Source organism: Harpia harpyja, chromosome 20 (genome assembly GCF_026419915.1).
Source record: "Harpia harpyja isolate bHarHar1 chromosome 20, bHarHar1 primary haplotype, whole genome shotgun sequence".
Taxonomy (NCBI): domain Eukaryota; kingdom Metazoa; phylum Chordata; class Aves; order Accipitriformes; family Accipitridae; genus Harpia; species Harpia harpyja.
Window position 1 is genome coordinate 16,293,391 of NC_068959.1, and position 15,481 is coordinate 16,308,871.

Consider the following 15,481-nt stretch of genomic DNA (forward strand, 5'->3'; position numbering starts at 1 on the left):
ATTCAAGATTTCATTATAACATTATTCTAATTCCAAAAATGAAGAAATCCTAGTTTCCCACATAAGGAAACTGAAGCAGGGTGAGATTAAATTTCAGTTTTAAAATTGCTATTGCTTTGACATAGCCCATATAAGAAATTTTTAGTATGTCTTTTAAAAATATTTAAAACTTACTTATCCTACTGATTTGTGTTAGAGGTGTGCCTAATCATCAGCTCTGGGAATTGTGCTTTCACTTGTCATTTCCCACAATCAAAACATGTTTTTGAAGAACTGATCTGAAATAGCATAACCCTTGTGAATAAAAACTATTCCATGTGTGCCAAGGTAAATGGCTTCTGATAGGTTTTATTTTCATTGTACACTTCTGGATAATTGTTGAAGAGAGGAATGTGTCTTTCTTGCACAGGCTTGCTCACCATCTCATGAAGATGGGGGGTCTGGCACCAGGGTAATCCTGAGATTCTGCAGATACTCAAAAGATCTGTGGGATTCATGGTGGTGGGGGGGAGAAATTTGTAGGGATGAGGTGGTTTACTTTTGATTTCAGAGTTGACCCTTAGCACTTGTAAAGTACTTAATATAGGCAGTTTTGTGAGGTAGTTAGATGCTGCTTGAATGAAGTTAATTATTTAAATAAATACACATTTTTCTTTCCTAGTATCTTTTAGAAGTGAGTGATTTATCTCATTATCATCATATATATCCTGCAACATTACCAAACACCATTCAAAAACCATTACCTCCCCTTGATAATGGTATTACGTCTTCTGAGGATAGCCTGAGGAGTTCCTTGCAGCCTGAATGTGCCGGAATACTAAGGAAAGCTTTAGTTTGGTCTGTATTTGCCAGCAAATCCTCTTTGTGTATGGTGACTTTTGAATTTTTTTTAGCCTGTCCATGCTCAGTACTTGGATAGCCCTGAAGAGATTTCAGGGCTTTTCGTTTAAAAATGGTTGATATCTCCTAGTCATGTTGTGAATAAAAATAAGAAGTTTATTTTGAAACTTAAGCTTTCCCTTAGATTTTCCTCCGAAATTACAGTAGAATCTCTGTCAAGGTTTGATAATGGAGAGAAATATCCTTACTTGAAAACAGAGTTAAACAATAGTGGTAAGTATTTTGATGTGCAAAAAGGCTAAATTTTACAGTACATTAAATATAAACGCAGATTCTGCGTGTTCTGGCCTTGCAAGGGATAGTTTGGGCTATGCTATTTAAAAAAAAAACAAACAACAAAACCCCCCCCATGATTTAGAGTGTTTCCTTAATGGTACCAAGGACATTTTGAGTGTTTTAAGTCAGTGTATAAATCTTGTTTACATTAGTCACTACTCTGTAACAGAAGGATAGTCCTACTTTCAGAAAGAGGTTGGCACTGACGGCTTTGTAGAGTCTGGAGACTGTGAAATTCAGTCTGGAAAAAAATCCAAGCAGATACATATTTGATAGGTATTGCCCAGGCTCTTCACAGTTAAGCACTGAAGAGTTGCTGTCTTGCATTGGAAGCCTGGTTTAGCAAATCTCTCTCTGTTCCTGTTAAATAGCAGGTGTACCTGTTCTACTTCTCAGGACTCTTGAAAAATAGAGATGATTTGGGAGGAGGGAATACTTTTCTATTAAAGGAGGAGCTGAAAAAAGGAAAATTCACCATTTAGCCCAGTAAAGCCTTAAGTAAGGAAAGTAATCAATGACCAAGCAAAAAGCTTCAAGATATTATATACTTCTTTACTGAAATGTATAGCAGTGAAGGATTTGTAGCATGAGGGTCTTACGAGTATTCATCTCATAGTAGGGTGTAGGAAGTGGGCAAATAGATGGAATAATGTAAGGAAAAGTAATAGCTTGGTTTTTTTCTAGGTACTAACCTATGTAGTTGCTAGTGAAGGGTGCACAAGACCGGGAGTTGGGGGAGAGGGAGGAGGTGTTAAACCATGTAATAGTTAATGAAGTTTAGGTTGATCTAGACACAGCATACTCTATATATGCATCCTTAAATAGGAAGGAAATACTTGATATATAACAGTGCATATGCCCAAATTGTTACAACACGGTCCAGAGGTTTGTATAGCTCCAAAGAGAGTACAAGAAAAAGCATCTGTTAGAATTGAAATTGTATCATTCTTGATGAAATTTCTGATTGTGGTAAACTGAGAAAAATCTGCATTATTTGTTATGAACATGCCTCACTTTTCCATTTGCTTCTTTATTGCGGTCTACCTACTACCTACAGTGCCTGAAAAGAAATCTAAAAGGAATGTAGTAGGGAAGAGAAAAAAAGGATTTGTCCTGCTTTGTTAAGGCATGTTCTCTATTTGGCTTCCCTCCGGCTAGAATGGATTATTCTTTCCAGGGTTAAAGCCTGGCATCAAAGAAGATCCCAAGTCCATAGTAAAGATAGGGGAACTGAGTAAATGACTGCCCATGCTGTCAGTGAAAAGCTGACAGTTTGGCAAAGGCTTATAGAGGGAGAAAGGTAAAAAATGAAGGAGAAGCCATCTGCTTCTCTTTACCATGGATGAAACAAACTCGTAGAAGTGATAACTGTGTTTGCTGGCCTTTGCCTGTTCATACCTTTTGTCTCCCTACTGTATATTTTTGAGTGATGAGTAAATAATGCTTTTCCCTGAAGAGCCACGTCATTGCAAACTTGTCACAGACTCCTGGGCGGAAACCCTCACGGATGCCAAACCCCAACTTGTCACAGACACTGTAGGGAAGTTCCTATGGATGCCGAAAACCCAACCAAGACACTGTCATTAACATGATTGGGAACCAGACAGGCATATTCCCACATTGGAGAGTGCTTGGATTACACAGACCTCTGCTGAGCACGGTACGTGAAGCCAAGTGTCAGTCTTACAATGGAACAAGAGAGAGGGGTGTGGTTTAGAGAGAAGACGCTGTTATACAGTCAGTCTACATTAGGAAAAAGACAGAAATGTGAATTAGTAATCATTCATCATCATTAGTAAAGAGTTCAATCATCTGACTTTTCAAAAAAAGTAACACGTTTTTCTATTAACAGCCACTTCTATCACAAACATATGTCATGTTTATAACAATATTTTAGGATGTGAACCCTGTCCCTCTACATTTACTTTTTTAAAGTACTGTCATTCAGAACAAAGTAAATATTACTAAATGCTTTTAGTGATAGCAGAGTAAATGTAGAGCAAATGCTTAGAGATTTTTCACATTTTTATCGCAAGGACTGCTTTTTACCTGTGCACGAAATGTTAAAAGCTGTAGTACTAGTACAGCTGAACCCCAAAGCAAGGTGAATTTTATTTTAATCAAGGTAAAAAATGTGAGATTTCTAAATTACAAAGGTAATATTGTAAAAAGTTTCTGAAAATAGGTCACTGTAGTGTATGAATTGGAGTCAGACCTCTACTGCTGGCCTTCCACCCTCAGACTTTTGGAATGTATCATCAAGAATTTACAAATAATTAAGCCAAACCAAAATATAGTCTTACACTGTCCAAAACATGAGCCTCGTACTCATATGGTCTTTATTTGTGTAAAATAAGCTATCCACATATAGTCTTCTACCCACCATTGATTACCTAATTACACAATCACTCCATCAGTAAATCAGCACAACATCTGTGACCCTACATGTCACCGCAGTAGCCCCCTCTGATTCCCCAGGAGCTTTGCTGAGGCGGTTCTGCTGACATAATATATTCATTATCCATTAGATCTGGCACACGCTCTGCAGTGCTCAATTACAATACAATCGAGCGGAGGGCCTGGTGTCAGCCGATGTAATGACTTTCTGATTATCTGTCTTTAAATGATGAATGAAATGAAAATGTACTATTCAAACCAAATGTAAGATTGCTAAAGATGCTAAATGAAAATTTTACCTATACACTTTATGGAAAGAGGGATGAGGTAAGAGGGTAGGGGGTTGTCTCACATTCAAAAATAAAAAGGTAGAAATCTTTTCTTAAACCACTGTAAAACCATCTGGTGGAATGATGCCACCTTCAAAGTTGTGGTCTTGTGCCCATGCATTTTCTGACCATCTTGGATGTTTTCAGACTCCAAATAATACATTGGAAGGATTTAAAATTCAATGACTTTTTCAATTAATTTCATCTTTTCCTTTTTTGTTGGAGAGACTTAGTTGCTTGAGTTAACTTGGTATGTGATAACATTTCTTTAGACTAAAGTTGATTATAATAGAGAGCTGTAATAATGAGTCACTTCCAACTTCATTTATTTTTTAATTTTTTGAATTATGGGGAAAAAAATGCTCTACGTGGTTTCACTTTAAAATACATTTCTATATGGAACACTCTATTTTACAGCTTACTGTTAAAGAGGTGTTTGGGAGCAACAGTCCTGGCCTCCATTTTGTCTTCAGATAAGAAGATAAAAGATGTTCATGTTGTGCGATACCAATCTGTAAAACCTTAGATAATGAATGATGTAGATCACTACCAGATGTGGTTTCTTACATAATTTCTTAAAATCACAACTTTAAACAGCATGTAACCAAGTCTCAAAGAGTAGGCTATTATCTCATAGAGTAAACACAACATATCAGTATGGGGAGTAATATTTTAACTGAACAGTATCCTTCCAAGTAGACTAAAACAAAATGAGAGATTTCAGTATATGCCAGGATTATAAATAGATGGGAGATTCATAAGCATTCTGCTGTTCAAATAATTATGAAGCAGATGTTTGATGGTACAGTCTTTTCTGTCTCTGTTTACATCTTCAGTTATTTTAGTTATAATTGAAAATCCCATAAAGCCACATGTTGGAGCGCTCTTTGAATCTTACTTACATTATAGCTTCCCATTTTACACCCTTAGGTTGAATATTTCAAGCTTTTGAGGGGTGTGCAGCTTTTCTGGGAAATGTAGCTCTATCTTTTCAACAACACTGTGACCAGTTGAAGGGCCAATTTTTTGCCAGAATACCATCATGGAACTTATTTAAGACTTTTACAATGTATCCGGATATGTTTATCAGCATCCTGATATCTCCATTCTAGTACTACTTTTAATACAAAATTATTTTGACCTGACTCACACTGTGGGCAAATGAATTTTGTTGCTTGTAAACCTTGTGTGCATATTCTGACTATACATTACATGAGTAATAAATACAATTGCAATACAGAAGTCTATATTGAATGAAAATGAAGAAAGGCAGGGGCAACCCTATGGAATTTGTGAAGATGTCCAGTTCATTTATAAAACTTGATGCTGTACAGCAGCTGAAATAAATTTGTTTTTACAAATATTCTCCTATTTGGGGAGCTTGAGGGAAGGAATCAAAAGAAACATAACTTACTGGTGCTTCATGATTTATGACAAATTTATGATGAAACTTTTGATGGAAATGAATCTGAGTTGCAAGTGTCATCTCTAAATGAAAAACTACCCAACGATTTTGTTGCATTCAGGTGTGTATTTGGGGTCGAGTCAGCCCTTTCTAGAAGCAGGAGCATTGAAAAGATTTGTAGCCCCTTAAGAACTTTGGAAAATTCTATACTCCCCAGGCCCCAGTATCTCATTTTGAGTAGATATTTAATAATAAGCTTTCTGATAAAAAACAGAGAAATATGCCAATATAACATGAGATAGAGAGATGCTGTCAACACAAAGAGGGACATTCTACCGTTACAAATACATTAGTTTAATCTAAACCAAGGGGCAAGGTTGCTCTGGGCTGGTCTCAGGAATCCAGGTGGATCATATAACCTCATGAAAGGAAGCTGTGGAATCTATTAAATAAGAGGAGACCTGCTGGTGAAATAATTTTCACAAATACATTACTATTGTTCATACTGTTCGTACTATTTTAATCATCATCATAGGACCATTCTGTGCCCCTTTTATTTTAGCTTTTAAAAAATCAAGAACTGATTTTTTTAGAAGTCAGTAAATTCTTCCAGTTGAATTAGTTTGTCAGATGGCAAAAGAAAAGTCTCTGTGCAAACATTTACTTCGAATGATAACAAAGTTTCCTTCAAATTTAGTTATAGTACAGTCCTGTCCCCCGCTCCAAAAAATAAAATAAAATAAAAAATTCCCATCATTTAATATTTTAACTTGGCTGCAGAACTCAAAACATACGAAAAGTTGAAATGTCTGACAAGTAATTCTTGTTTTCTTAGTTTAATTTTCTCCACTCTTTCCTCATTGGCTATAATCTTCAGCAGCTCTGAAGATTTGTAGTATCAGGTAACAAAGCTGGGATAATGCAGTGGAGTGCAAACCCTAGGCTGTTCCTTAAATAGAGAAGAGAGATGACCTCTGGAAGAATAATGCAATTTAGTGCTGCTCCACTGGATTTTCTCCTGTTTGTGCTCGTTAGCATTAGAAGGCAAAAAGCCAGGCAGCAAGGAGAAAAAAAAAGGGTGAGGAAAGTCAAATAAAGGTAAATGCTTGGAAAGATTGCAGTAATTTTATGACTTTCATGTTGGATTAGAAAATTTGCAAGTTTACAAATTAATTGGCATAAATACACATACGGAAATAATTATAAATTGATATTGAAGGCTAAATATAGTATCTTACTGTTTCTTCTGTAAATCAGGTGCTGATCTTCTGTGAAATACCTCTAGAGAATCTCATGAACAACATATAGTTAGTATTTGTTAGTATTTTAATGTTAAAGAATTAGAGAGAATACGTTTGAGAATTTTGTCATTACAAGCAATTTCTTTCCTTGCTTTTCCTTTCTTTCTTCCTTTCCATTTCACACTAGACCTTTTCCTCGCTGAGGCAAGGTGCTCTCCCAGGATGCCAGCCCCCCTGATGCATACCCTCTGTGCCAACATACAGCCAGTGACACATTTAACAGATAAATTCCATGGAGCGAAATGATGAAATTTAGTGTACATGCTAATTTCACTGTAAACCCCAAGGGGTTTGGCAACTGTGGGGAATTAATGGAGTACAGCTTGAAGCAGTACTTTTCTTCCCTCCAGGTCCTGACACAATACCCACAAAAGAGCTCAAGATGTCGCCTTTGTTTTTAAGGCAGGCATCTAATGCCTGGATTTATCCTAGGCTGGGATACCACTCCCCTTGGGTTTTGAATTACCTCAAGTGATTTACAGCTCGTGCTGAAAGGCTCCATTATATTCCCAGGCTTCGTTAGTGGCAGTAGGCTGAATGATTTAAGATGGTGGTTATCAGAGGTTATTGTGTTGTGTGGATAACGTGAGGAGCTTCCTGCTTGTGTTTCCCACTCGTGGTTTTCTCAACCTTCTATGTGCAGAGCATATACACTTAGCTTTCTGAGAAGAAGAAAAAAGAAAACCATTGTGACAACCAAGCAGAAATTAGAGTAATCTTTCTGTGGTCAGTTGTTATTTCCCTCCAGTTTGTTTAATCATACACATGTAGAAAGGTACTGCATATATATTCTTTTTATCACCTCATGACCACCTTCCAACATCTTCTGACATGCAGTGCTGTGCGGACAGGCTGAGAAGCATAGTCTTCAAGGACAGTTGGGAAAGTTTAAGACATCTGCTTTCCATGATAGCAGCTACAGCTGCTCAAAGATGCTGGGGTCTAAAAAGTGTTTTTAGTCTCTCACGAATAGTTGGAACACATACGTATCCATTTCAGTGATATTAGATGTCATCTGCTAGCCCTATTATTCTGCTTGCTAGTGATACAAGAATATTTATGCAAGTAAAAGCTACAACTCTAAGGCCTTTCCCTGATCTTTGATAGAACAGTGACGTGCACATTACTGATCTACGTGTGTGGGCATATTTTAGATACTCAGAAAAATGCATAGGTGCTTACCAAAGGAGTTGTAAGTTTGTACTGAAATATATACTGATAATGTTGGGAAGAAAACAGGCTTTTAATTAGAAAACATATTGCTATTAATTGGAAATACAGTTTCAAGTCTCTTAATAAAAATAACGTTTTAATCTCAAGCCTCTTACAACACTGAACAGTAATTTGAATACTCAACAACTGGACAGCCAATTTTTTTGAAAGCTATGTGGGTTTTTTCTTTGTGTGTGTGCACATTGTTAATAGTGCTTCTCAGCAATCAGCACATTTCAAAGCCAGGTTTAAAACATTGTGCTAGTGAATCTAACCTTTCTTCTCATTTTCATATTTGATCGCTGGTTTGTCTCACATAAATGACAAAGATAGGTGGGCCAAATGGAGTCTTCTGGTTTTAGTTATAATATTTTAATAACAAAGTCTTATAATTTGATAACCACAGAAAGCACATGTCTCAGTAGTTTACAAAATAAAGTTGACTCTCTGTTTTCAAAGTAGCAGAGATTCCAGCCTCTCTCACTAGGTTGTTAGGTTTTGATTGACAATGATTTTCCTACAGTTTTCCCCTGCTTCAAAATATCATGGGAAGGATATTATGCATTCCCAACCTGTCAGCTTTGGCTGCTTTACGGAGTGTTCAATTATGCTCTAATCGAATAGCTGCCCAGTGTAGGCCACATAATGACTTCCTGATTATCTGACTTTAAATGATAAATGAAATGAATATGTAACATTCTTTTCAAATACAGGATAGTCACTGAGCCAAATGAAAACTGATTTTGTGCCCTTTTGTCTGAAAAAAAAAAAAATGTATTGTAATTCCATTCCACAGTTGTTCTGTTGCTTACTTTGCCTTCATTAAGATAAACATGGAATGAGTTATCTAGGAAAACATTACTCTTCATTTTTGTTTTCAAACAGATTCTGAAGGTGTTAAACAGCGTTTAGATTGTTCTCCTTCCTCTCTTCACATTGACTTGTTATAAAAAGCAAGGTCAGATTTATATGATCAGTTCCTATTGGGAATATTTCAATACATGCTGGCACTGCAACAAGTCTGTTTTGAGTAATGTATTATACAGACAACATTAAGGTCTGAATAAATTATTTAGTGGTGATAGTGCTAGATGTTTTTCATTTCCAGTCTGTGGTATTAGTACTAAGCAACCAATATGACATTTGAAATCAAATAAACCTCTACAACCTCATTGGGATAGCATACATTTATTATGCCAAAGTCGGAGAAGAGTCTCACAGTGATCTTTCAAAGGCTTGTCAGGGAGATTCTCCAACCTCTTTACCCAACAGCCTATGATGGGCATTTTTCTGAAGCACTTCTGCTTAATTTGAGATACGATTGTTGTGCCAAAGTGATTTGTGAAAAGTTGCCTTGATATAAAGACTTAAAGCAGCTCCTGATTTTCTGACACATTAGCCTGATGCTTGTGGCTTCTAAACCACTAGGAATATCATGTGATGTAATAGATAAAAAGAATACTTGTAGTGAAGTTCAGCTCATTTTGAACTTTGTTAGTTGGCTAAAGCACTGGCAGTCCAGGACTAGCTCCTCAATGAAAGATGTATTTTGACCCCAGTCTGAGCAATCTATCCCTGAACTCAGCTCCTGAACTACATTCTTTCCAATTTTCAGTCTAATGTGAAGATACAATAGCCATGTAAAATTCTCCAACTTGGCTGCAGCAGAACTGCCTTTCCAGTATATTCTTTTTGCCATTCTTGTTCTTCGTATTAGGCAGATCATGGTTGGGAGTAGAATCTCAAGGCCCACTTAATTATTTGGTGAAAATGCTCCAGTGATTGAAATATTTGAGAGAAACATCCCCTCTTCATAGGGCAGCATTTTGGGAATGGCCCCCTCCCCTCAGAATTAAATCCCTTTCATGGAAGAAGTTGATGAAAATTTTGTAATGAGCAGGATGATGATGATCCAGTCATGTATGTGTGTTAAGACACATCATGTCCCTCTATGTCAGATCAGGTGACAGAGGAAGGCTGCACACACACTCTCACAGAAACCTTCTGCCCCCTGTTTCAATTCCAGGTGCCAAGCATGAAAAATCAGGTTGACCTGATCAGCAGATCATTTCTGCAAACCAGCAAGTCTACTTTTGAAATCTCTCCTTTATGTTTATGCTGTCACCCCAAGAACTGTCATCCAAAGTTTGCATTTCAGCAGGTAATGGGTGCATTTTGCATGCTTTAAAATATTGTAATGTAGGTTTTGCACTATTGGATCTTTATATCATGAGAGGAGCTCTGAATTGAGGAGGAATATATTCAGGGAGGGAAGAGGTTAGTGACCATTTCTATGGTGCTTGTGAGAGTAGGTGAGAGGGGAGTGAGCCAGAAGAATCTGGTCAGTAGACAAAATAGCACTAAGGAGGCATTTCAGAAAGCAGGCAGAGAGTCTGCGGATGTTGGCAACAATTTCATCAAGTCAACAACCTACCATTAAGAGATGATAGCCCAGCTCAGCTTAAGTTGAAGGAGCAGAAGTGCCTTCCTGTGCTGTACAGCCCTGTCAGAGTGTGCTTAAAGTTAGTGCAGCTTTAGACTGAACTGTATTCCCATAATTTTTACCCAGTTATTCTCCCTATTCCACTTCTAGTGTCTAGTAATATGTTTTACGAAATTTGAGAATTGAATTACCTAAAGAAAACTATGTAAGGTTTGAAAACAAGTTATTCTTGTGGTTCAGTAGATTGTGATTCAGGAGATCAAAACTCTGGTAATTTTTTCTCCTGTGTCACAAACGGAGTGACTTGAAAGGAACTAAAGTGATTTTTTTTTAGGTGTTAAATAACATCTATTTTGAAATGAAGTAAAAAATTCCCGGATTCTGGAAAGACATGGGGTTTCTAATTAAACTTCTTGGGGCTACTTTATAACAGTCTTTCTAACTACTATCTCACAGTTGGAACACACAACAGAAATAAAACTAAAGATACCTGAACTCTTCCACAGTTAAAGTACTTTCAGTTGCCTAAGTTCTCTTGATTTCATACTGCTGTGCTTGTGATTTTTTAAATTAGCTACAGCTGAGCTGGCTGCAGCTAATGGATAGTTGCTGTGAGGGTGGTTATTTCCTTAGTAGATCTGAAGTGAGGTGGAGGATATTTCTATTTTCTGATTAGGTAAGGTAGTATTTATACACAGAACAAACAAATTTAATTAATTAAAAGTGTCTCCTTTCTTCTTATTTTCTTTCTTCTTCTTTCTCTTTTTTTTTCTGTACTAATTGTTATTATGTGAAACTGAGGTAATTATAGTGTATGTCTATACTGCTGCAATGATAATTCTTACAGTTATTACACAGGCTGGCTAGTTCACTATTCCTAACCCCCTGCACTTCACTCAACTAGCTGAGTATTTGCCCTGGGTTTTTGTTGTTGTTTTTTTTTAACAGATAAAGTGCATTTCTATGTAGCTGTTGTGTTAATTTTAGCAGTGCTTGAGCTGCCTACTTAGAAGTGGTGTCTGTATGTCACAGTAATACAGACATACTTTCTCTTACTCTCTGGAATTCAGTAAAGAAGAAAGAAATATTTTCTCTGTGGTTTAAAAGATATTTTGAAAAACCTAAATAATGCTAAATTAAGAAGAGAGAAAGCTAATTCTGTTGGTTCTTAGCTCATCTCTTGTAAACACTTCTTCACTGAGAGCATTCTCAAAGCAAGAAAGGCTATAAGTATAATTCTGAGAAATATGTTTATTAAACTGATGAGGGGAAGAGGAAATCAATCCAAAATGCATTCTGTCTTATTTCAAAAGTTGCTGTGGGAAGAATGTGCTAGAGTATTTTGCCATGCTTTACGATGCATACCTTTCCCTCTCTTTCACTTTCTTTCCTCCTCATTTCTCTCTGCTGTCCATAAAGAGAAAAAATGATGGGCTGAGGGGCACTCTTAGATGGTTCTGAGCAGGGCTTCTTAGTAAAGACTGGTCACTGCTTGTTAATGGTGAACTCTGCCAGAGAAGGAAAATAGACAAACAGAAAGGTAGGAGTGTGAAAGGGTGTGGACTCTTCCTGGAGTTCAGACAGAAAAATAGGTATTTTGCTTTCTTCCTTTCTTCTTTTCTTGTCTGCAGCCAGGTAATCTAGTCATAGGACTTTGCTATTTCTCTAATTGAGATGACAAAATATAAATCTGATTTAGGAAAACCACCATATTTAGCTGGATAGCTATTTACACCTGTGTTGCTGGATGTCTCTTAAAGAGGCAAATCCAGCTAAATCAAATCTTTCTGATCTGAACGCAGGCAATATGTTACGAGTTGTGTTATAAAATGTCCAGTTTTGAAGCTAAAGAAGACAAAGGAAAATAGTACTAAAACCTGATCCTTGAAGAAGAAAGAGGGGAAAAAAGGCAGCAGCAGAAACCTTTATTAAGAAATACCTATAACAGTGTCTCTTCCTAGCCTTCTGCTGCACTTCTGCAGTATGAAAACCTGAACATAGTCTAGGAGGGATATTATCCTGATTAATTCTGTAATGTCTTATTGGGACTTAGAAAGGCTAAGTGAAGATGGCATGCAAACCGTTCATCAAGTCCAGTATGAACACAAAAACACAGAGAAATTTTTCTGAACCTGTACTTAGATTGGTATGTATGATTGGTATGTGCTCTAATGATGTTAATCAGCTAGGCAATCTGAGATACATTTTTTCATTTCTGAAACTTGATTGTGCAAGAAGCATAGCTGGTGCAGGCAGAACAGAATGGAAACATCTGTAAAGGGAAAGATGACCTGTTGCTAATTCCCCAGAATGAGTGTATGTTGCTCCTTGATCATCAAGAGTGAGAGATCAGAGAGGACAATTATTTTAAGAACGATATTTGCCCTTTTATTGACTCTCTCTGAATTCAGATGAGTTAGATGAAATAAGTAGCTTACTGTCGTGTCTACGTGTAGGAATCATGAATGTTGCTAGGGGGTACATAGCATAGTGGCTGATAGAGGTGTGTTGGCAAGTTGTGCATTTCTAATTCTATCAAGATTGTTTCCTCTCAGAGTCAATTACTCCATGGAAAATTCAGGTATGAGCAGAAGCTCTGCGAGCTCACACCAGCGCTCCTTGAGGGCTAGGAACTGGTGGGCAGCAGTTTTTCTAGCAGTTAGCAACTGTTTAGTTTTTCATATTTTTTTCTAGTATCGGTTAATATGTAGCAACGTGAAATTAATGGTTAGTGTTTGTGTGGTTGGTACACCAACTCCTGTGCGTTTTGAGGGATGTAAATTGTCTTGCCAGGTTTTGGAGACTCAGCAGGAATCATGCATTTGTAAGTGAGAGGCAGTACAGCGTATGAAATAATGGTCTTGGACCCTCTTTGAAAAATTTTTGAGGAGTTTACTTTAGAGAAAGGGACAGAAAAATCATGGGTGTCACTGAATCTTGATGCATATCGTAGTTCTAAGTTGTTTGGTCGTTTTTTGAAACAACCCTTAATAAATAAATAATAATGAAGACATTTCTAGCTTTTCAACTGAACACTGGTTTTTGGGGGTCAATACTGATGGCGTTGCTATCGTAACCAATACTGGTATTAAGTATTTATCCCTGCATATGTAGAAACGTGTGTGAAATTGTGAAGCAGAACTTGACTGAAAAGCTTTAGGGTTTTAAAATACAGGAGGCCTCAAAATTTGTTTATATATTTCTCAAATTAGCAACAACTACCTGAGGACTGCACGTGTAGTATGAAAGACAAAAGGCGGGGTCCCCTGAGAAACGATCCAGCGGTAACCGAATGAAAACTCGTTTTCCCTGCTGCAGTGTGGCTCCTCTCCACAGGCTGCAGGGAAATGGCCGCTCCGGCAGCGTCTCCGCCCCGGCGCCTGCACTGCCTCCTCCCCTCCTTCTTCTCTGGCCTTGCCGTTCACAGGGCTGTCTCTCGTGCTTTTTTCCTCGCTGCCAGGTAGCGTTTCGCCCTTTCTTGAATGCGTTTTTCCAGAGGTTCCCCCCAGCCCGGCTGACGGGCTCAGCTGTGCCCTGTGGTGGAGCTGGTTGGAAGTGGCTGGAAGCAGCCCCTCCTCACAGAGGCGTGGGCAGACCCGGGGCACGGACACCCCGCACACGGTGGGATGTCATCTGGGATGAGGCTGAGGAGGTAAAATCTTGAAATGGGAAGTGTAAACTGAGATAGTAATTGGCTAGAGGACAGAAAATGAAAACAATACTGGAAGCAGTAGTAGCAAGTTGTTTAAGAATGTGTTTTGCTCTATTTCTTCTGGTGCAAAACATACCAGTGTAGGTGACATTTGCTGGGATAAAAAATAAGACGACATTGTCATTGCAGCGTGCAGGAAAGCTGGATGACTTTGAGGACAGCAGTAACAGACACGGAATTTAAATCCAGTAGTATGAAGTATGGGGCATGTAATCGAGGAATCAGAAGATTTCTGCTGTGAGTTTGAAGCTCATCTGCTGGACACACGAAATGAGACCTGGGCATATGAGCTGGTCCAAGGGTGACTGCTAGCCACGAGTGCAGCTTGCCCACAGAGTGCAATTGGTAAAATATTTGCTGTAGACAGGGAAGTGTTAAAATGACATTGCGTTGGAGTACAGTGTTTAAAATCTGGTTTTTCATATTAAATAAATGGGAGGAAAAAAAGGGTGGGTCAGATGCTATACAATGATAATTAAGATAATGGGTAACCTGTCATGCAAATGAGTCTAAAACGCCTTTAATCATTGGGCCTGCATGAGAAAGGATCTGAATTTATAACTACTTGTTAGAAATGTATTAAGAATAAATAGTGGGAAAGGGAGAAGAACTGTTTAACCTGAAGGAAAACGTTGGTAAAAGAACTGAAAGGTACCATCTGGCCATGATTAAACTGGATTCTGTCCTACCTACTGGAGGATCTTGAGTTACCTTTGCATAGTTTAATGGGGTCAGCAGAACTGACTTATTTTAAGCCAGAGTGGTTTCAGTTTACAAAGACTATAACAATGGGGATAATTGCAATAGCAAAGGATTGTCTCAGAATTTCTATTCCAGACGTGTAACTGTTTCTTCAAATCTTGAGGTGTCTTTTCCTCTATAAAAGGATACATCAAAGTCAAGACATTCCACCTCCTTTTACGAAACCGAAGTGTAGCCTTACAGTATTAAATGCAGTGGGAGATTAGTGGGTAGCATCTTTGGGAGCAGAGAGAGGCCATAAATAATCATTACTGCCATGTGAAGCGCAAAGGACTTGAGAAAGAAGAGTGAGCTGAAATATTTGCGCTTTTTTCCTTCAGACCTGTCAATGTTGACATTTGACATAAGGTAGGAGAAGGTCTATGAGCAAAATGTAATGATTATAAGCAACAGCAAAATGTATTTCATTGCAGAATAATGTTGAATGTGGATTGTCTGATAACATGTTAATGGTACTTTAACTACGGAGAATCACTAAGACTGCCACTTGATGTTATTTTTAAAGAGGAAAGGTATGGCGTAATGGAGTTTTGAAGTTTGAGTGTTGTAGAAATCATACATGTTCTTCTTTTCTGACAGTAACTAGTGCCAGTCAGTATTGTACTTAGCTTGTAATAAACCGCAGGTATACATCTTACCACCTTTGCACTGTAATACATCAGTTATCTGTACTGAAGTCATGTTGTGCTCTATGTAGAGAACTTCTTTCAGAATAAATATTATTTTTTTCTTTTTCTGACAGTC